The 7,500-nt window shown below is 33.9% G+C and overlaps 1 non-coding gene across 1 annotated transcript; it reads left to right on the forward strand.

The window, feature by feature from the left end:
• Positions 1-3,050: 3,050 nt before the first annotated feature.
• On the forward strand, positions 3,051-3,154 carry LOC128249328 (U6 spliceosomal RNA). Its single transcript, XR_008265427.1, has one exon. It is a non-coding gene; the product is annotated as a U6 spliceosomal RNA (small nuclear RNA).
• Positions 3,155-7,500: the final 4,346 nt, after the last annotated feature.

Here is a 7,500-nt window from a genome sequence, read left to right on the forward strand (position 1 = left end):
TTCATTTATGAAATACTCTCACAAGACCTTAGACTGGGACGACTGTAGAAGACACCCACTCAAGGTGCCCCGCAGTGAGACTGCATCCGAAATCCCATGGTTGGGAAGAGAACAATGTAAAAGGACAATATATTTTATGCAATACTCTGAATTTACCAATCCTAAATATTGAATTTATAATATACACTTCTGCTTTAGATTTTCTACTACTTTACAGTAGTATTTTTTGTTGGCACTCCGTCGCTTACAACGTCGAGAATTGGTTGAGCACTCCACAGACACGTGTACCCGTAACATAGTTCTCAGGGATATTCAGCGTGACACAGTGTGACAAGGCTGACCCTTTGAATTACAGGCACAACAGAAACAGGAAGTAAGAGTGAGAGAAGTTGTGGTGAAAGAGTACAGCAGGGTTCGCCACCATCCCCTGCTGGAGCCTTGTGGAGCTTTAGGTGTTTTCGCTCAATAAGCACTCACAACGCCCGGTCTGGGAATCGAAACCGCGATCCTATGACTGCGAGTCCGCTGCCCTAACCACTGGGCCATTGCGCCTCCACACTTTACAGTGGTAAATGTGAGATAAATTTCACCCATTCTAATAACATTATGTCCAAAACTGATAGTTTGATCAACCATTCAAGTTTTAAATTGCAAGTGCATTCCTAGAAATTAATTGAAATTCTCTATATGAAAGGGTCTTGTTTTTTTTTCTTTTGTAAACTGTGTTTATTATTAACTGATAAATTGTGGAGACCTGAAATATTCACAAAATACCAATTCTAATTTTTGATTTTTTAATTATTTTATATTAATATTTTATTTAGTTATTTATTTCTTTTATCCCAGGAAATAATTTGGGATGATATGGCTGTGGGAATTGACATTTTCCAAAATATTTTTTTTTGCCAATGAATTACCAATAATATCATGGAGAAATTGTTTGAAATTATACATCTTTATTTTTTTTTTCCATGTGTGAATTCATTTTATATCTTTTCATACAAATATATTAAACATAGCTGTGTAGTTAAGAAACTTGCTTTGTGACCACATAGTTTCAGGTTCATTCCCATTAGATAGCACCTTAGGCAAGTGTCTACTATAGCCTTGGGCCAACAAATGCATTGTAAGTGAATTTGGTAGACAGAAATTGTGTGGAAGCCCATGGTTGGTGTTAGGAAGGGCATCCAGCTGTAGAAACTCTGCCAAATCAGATTGCAGCCTGGTGTAGCCATCTGGTTTCACCAGTCCTCAGTCAAATCGTCCAACCCATGCTAGCATGGAAAGCGGACGTTAAACGATGATGATGATGTGTGTGTCTGTTTATGTGTCTTTGTGTTTGTTCTCCCACCGCTTGACAACCAGTTTTGGTTTGTTTACATCCTAGAAGCTTAGTAGATTACCAAAAGAGACCTATAGAAAAAGTTCTACACTTAAAAATGTACTGGGATCAATTTGTTTGACTAAACACTTTAAGGCAATGCTCCAGCATGGCTGCAGTCCAATGACTGAAACAAGAAGAAAGATAAATATGATATAAAAAAAATCTCTCTTTTTTTTCCCTTAATTATGCACTGAACTGAAGATAAGTCAGCTGGGGATAAATTTTGGTATGTTGTAAGAAAGATGAAAAATATATAACTTGCAATTTTTTTTTTTTTTTTTTTTATTCAGAAGGATTCACTTACTGAAAATGGACATTGCTAAAATAGAAATTTAACTCCATGTAGAATATGGCAGAAAAGATAACTTGGTTGATTAAATGTAGGGAAGGGAGAAAGAAGAAATATAGAGCAGTTTTATATATTTTTTTATTTTTCTGTATTTGTTTTCTATTTCTTGTTTATATATATATAAATATATATGATATATATACAATATATGGTCGAATATGTACCAGTATGGAAAATGGATGTTAAATGGTGAAGATTATATCTATATATATCTATATATATATATATATATATATATATAAAATATTGTAATATATAATGTATATAAATATTTGAAATAAATGATATTTTTCATATGTTATTGTGCTAACTTGTGTTTTCATCATTCCAGCATCGTATGATATTGGAAGGCTGAAAAATATAGAAGCATGCTTCAATGGACATGTGTAATATAAATGTACATGAACAACAGAGCACAAAATTTATATATAAACTGGTGATGGTGATAAGAAACTCTCGACAGTTGAACAGTAGATCTTCAGTGAAGAATTTCCCATCTCAGCAAGTGTTTTGACTCTTACACTCTATGGATGCAAGGCTGCATCCCAGCCATGACTGCTGGGTGCCCTTCTACTGACACTTTTTAGCCACTTGGATATTGGTGACTTGTGCATTTAAACTACCAAGGAGATTTCATCTAGTTTTAACTCCTCTCTGTTGCCTCGGTTTTTAAATTTATACTTAGCTTAAAAGCCACAGTCTGTGCAGACTTTTAAGCTAGCTTCTGTAGAGGGCTAATTGGGCCTGTGGCTCAAAACTAAAGAGAGCTCAATAGCATGACTATAATACGTCTATATGTCTCAGATTGTAGTTAAAGACTGCTGGACGCCATTCTTCATGAGAAAGAGGTATAAATTTGCGTGGCGGACGCCCCCAGGTGAGAAGTGGGTTGGTCCACTACTAATAAATAGTGGACTAGCACACTCAGTAGGGTCAGTCGGTGAGGCACGCCGTTGGGACCAGTTACGCCAGACGACTAAATACGTTGTCATAATGTGGGTCATATCAGTGGCGACGAGGACTCAAAGCTCACACAGGAAAAAATATTAAAAATCCCGACGTAAAATTTGAAGAAGGAACTGAACTACATGCCGTGAAAAATAATATACACACAGTGAAAAATAATATACACACAGTGAAAAATATATAAATTCGTTTGAAAAAAGATTCTGAAGAAAAAAATGTTTGATAAAACTGGAACTCTAACACAGAACTGAAAAATAATATAAATCCGTGTGAAGGATTTTAGTCAGGTTGCTGTGTATTAGTAGCGCTACCAGTAAACAAGACTGGTACTACCTGCGGCATTCTGAAATTGTGTGGAAGAAAGTACATATACTAAAATTGGAACGATACAGAGAAGATTAGCATGGCCCCTGCGCAAGGATGACACGCAAATTCGTGAAGCGTTCCATATTTTTTATAGGCGCAGGAGTGGCTGTGTGGGAAGTAGCTTGCTTACCAACCACATGGTTCCGGGTTCAGTCCCACTGCGTGGCACCTTGGGCAAGTGTCTTTTACTATAGGGCTTTCCTATAAGTAGGTTATCTCCCTTGGCAAGGCGGCGCTCCATGTAGACAATTAAATTTCCGCAGACTATCCACGCTATTGTCATTGTTTCGATGATTCAGCTATCGAAGTACTTACTGTGCTTAAGTTAAAGAAATATTTAAGATTATATGGACAGTATGTTACTGGAAGAAAGGCGGACTTGACTGAAAGGTATAAAAATTCTGTCGATGAAGAATGTCAACAAAGTAAATTCATCGGACGATAAGTCTGAAGTATTGGACGATACTTCAGACAGGAATAAGCAGAAGCTTATATCTGCTCTCGGTGAAGTATTGCCTGATCCCAATCTGCTTTCAGCAACCATTCACTGATTTGGCCATGAGCATGATGGGGTGTAGAAGAGGTAGGGACAGTCACACTATAAAGTCTAATAATTAGAGGAATATTAGATTCAATATTGTAAATTTATTATTTAATCAAACAAACACACACACACACACACACACACACATATATATATACAAAAATAAGAGGAATGACCAGCAAAAGTGGACTCCTATATGCTAGAAATAGATGCCAAATCGGCATTTATTTCTAGCATATAGGAGTCCACTTTTGCTGGTTATTCCTCTTATTTTTGTATGTAATATAATTTTAATCTTCGGATTTTTTTAATATGTTAGACCACTGGTTCTAATTGATTAATATCAATTTCTACCCTTATTTATATATATATATATATAAGAAACATATCATAGCTAGGCTTACTCGAAATTCCCACATTCATTCAGAACATTAACAACAATTTCAATGTATTTATTATTTGAATGCAAAATTCTTTATTAAAAATACCTGTACATCAATATAACAATTATTAGATTAAACATTCGTGTTTAGCCCAACGTACACCACTCGAATTTGTTTCCCCTTTTGAATTTTAACATGTTCTAATCTGTTAATGAGGAGATAAATCAAAGAGACATTTCACTCATCTACTAACTGCGTATATGATCATGCACTTACTGATATTTTAAATACTTTGTTTGGAAAAACGGATGGCAAGGTGTGATCTTTCGATAGTCCATTAAAATTGACGAAATGCTGGGAATACATTTGGCTATTTGCAGTGTAAACAAAGTCTTTCCTCACAAGTCTCGATCTCTGAAGCCAAATACGACGAATAGCTACGTTTGCAGGATATCTATGTAGTGAAATAACTTTGCCGAACTGGTCAGTACAGTATGTGAGTCGTCTGCGGAAGTTAAAGCAAGTCACTGAGCATGCGTATATGTCATACGGGAGAGTTCCAATCAGGGGTGGATAACAACCTTATAGGAACCCCCTATAGCCTCGGGCCGACCAAAGCCTTGTGAGTGGATTTGGTAGACGGAAACTGAAAGAAGCCCGTCGTATATATGTATATATGTATATGTGTGTGTGTGTGTTTGTTTGTGTGTCTGTTTGTCCCCCGACCATCGCTTGACAACCGATGCTGGTGTGTTTATGTCCCCGTAACCTAGCGGTTCGGCAAAAAAGAGACCGATAGAATAAGTACTAGGCATCCAAAGAATAAGTCCTGGGGTTGATTTTCTCGACTAAAGGCGGTGCTCCAGCATTGCCGCAGTCAAATGACTGAAACAAGTAAAAGAGTAAAAGAGTAAGTCTATGTGAAGGACTTAAGTCAGGTCGCTATATGTAGTAGCGCTACCAGTAATAATGTAGACTTGTTACTATCTGCGGCATTTTGAAAAAAAAAAAATATATATTGTTCTGTGTGGGACAAAAAATAATTATGGTTAGAAGAAAAGAGAGGTGAAAAAGAAATAATGTTACATTTAAAGCGAGTCATACTAGAAGATTTCAAACGTAAGCAGATATCTTTAAATTGAAAACGAACCAGTTGCTAAGAAAGTTAAAATGGACAAAGAAAACGCAAGCCATTTTGTGATTGAGTATACTAAACAAGTCCTCCTTGAAAAGACTCCAGATGAAATGTCGATTGAAGTGACTAGTGAAGAAAGGAAAAGGTCCTTCTACTGAAAATGCTTTGTTGAGGAATCGTTCTAATGCTGAGAAAAGTGTAACGAAGGGAAAAGTTGTAGAAATGATAAAACATATATATAATAATGGTGTGTAAATTTTGAATATATATATATATATATATATATATATATATATATATATATATATATAGTTTTAGGGAAAATAACCAATTTTCAAGAACTCATCGATGAAAATCCACTATCACATATAGAAAAATTAATAATTAAAAGCACAATAAATGAGTATAATATAAAGTAAAGTAAATATCATAAGATAAATATAATAAAAAGATTACACGTGTTTCATAACCAATTTTCAAATAGAAAAGAAATTTAAATCGATTAAAATCAATTGAAATTATCGAAAATAAGTTCTATTCAAAAATATAGCTACTCGTCAGATCGTAAGTAGAACAATAATTAGATATATATCTCAACCAACAACAAGTACCAAATGAATTAATATGAAATACTTATTATATAAAGATAGAAAAATTATTTAAAAAATATCATAATATCAAAATAATAACCATTCAATAATCATCCCTTCATCCATTATAATAATTATTGTTCTACTTACGATCTGACGAGTAGCTATATTTTTGAATAGAACTTATTTTTGATAATTTCAATTGATTTTAATCGATTTAAATTTCTTTTCTATTTGAAAATTGGTTATGAAACACGTGTAATCTTTTTATTATATTTATCTTATGATATTTACTTTACTTTATATTATACTCATTTATTGTGCTTTTAATTATTAATTTTTCTATATGTGATAGTGGATTTTCATCGATGAGTTCTTGAAAATTGGTTATTTTCCCTAAAACTATATATTTTATATATACTTTATCTATAAGGCTCAATTTAATTTTAATTTTTTATAAATTGATTTTAATTGAGTTTTTTACCTGTAATTTTGGATTTTGTCCCTAATATATATATATATATATATATATATATATATATATAATTCTGTGTGGAACAAGAAAAAATCTAAATAAGAAGAAAAATAATTCTGGTTAGAAGAAAAAGTAATGAAAAAAATGTGTTGAAAGGAAAAAAAATCTCAAAGTGGGGAGGTGTTGTGGCGGGACGTCCTCAGGGAAGAAGTGGGCTGGTCCACTACTAGTAGTGGACCGGTCAGTAGGGTCAGTCCACGTGATATTTTTTGAATCATTTTTGATTCTTGTCAGTTAAATTGATATATACTTGTTGAAGGTCTCTCGTAAGGGTGAACCTACTTGTTGAATAGCTATTGTTTTACCGTGAGAAAAGCGCTGTTGAAGTGTTAAGTGAAATTTGGCAATCGAGGATCGAATCCACGCTGTGCCTGCATGAAGCCACTACAAATACGTTGTGGAGTAAAAAATTTATCTACTGTCATGGAGAAAGTGTAACTGTAAAAATGCAGCATTATCGGAGTAATGGGCATTCAAAAAAGTATATATGTATAAAAATATATGAATGAAGAGATTCAAATTAAGGAAGCGCAATAATAATGTTTAGCAGTACAAAATTGTGAGTAGTGAAATGCAGAATTAGGTTGGCTGATCGTTGATTCAAAGTAATCGAACATAAACAATGAAATGTGTTATTTCCCTTGAGTGTTTAAAAAATATTGAGTTGGTGGTATGAGTTATTTCCCTTACGTGTTAAAAAAATTTAGTTATATAAGGTATATATAAAGGTCCCTTCCAGGAGCCGTATTATCGAGTTTTTCAACAATCTAAGTATGTCACGAGGTTTCCATACATGAGTTCTACTCACGTGTCAAGTTTCATCAAAATCAATAAAAAGATGTAGGAAGAGTTACATAACAACACCACAAACAACCACACCGATTTCCCACATATATAGTAGATATATAAAAATATATATATATATATATATATTGTTACACTGCATGCGGCCTTCCGAAACCACCTACAACACAACAGTCTGTGTCCGATAACTCAGAAGATCGCGTAGGTGAGCTCAACAAACCAACTTGCTTAGAGCAGAAGAAGTAGTAGTCAAAGAAGTCAGGAGAGTTGAAAATAACAATCAAAACCGTTGAGTATAAGCAAAATACAAGAAAATTAAGAGGTCAATAACATTTATAGAATAAATAAACAGTTAAGAGAGTTTTTTTTTAGAGAGTTTTTTCATTTACCTCTGAAATGTGTAGACTTCTTTGGTGAGCTCTTTATTTATTCACCAGTCTAATG

The sequence above is a fragment of the Octopus bimaculoides genome, chromosome 13 (genome assembly GCF_046866305.1).
Source record: "Octopus bimaculoides isolate indiv1 chromosome 13, ASM4686630v1, whole genome shotgun sequence".
NCBI classification, from domain to species: Eukaryota; Metazoa; Mollusca; class Cephalopoda; order Octopoda; family Octopodidae; genus Octopus; species Octopus bimaculoides.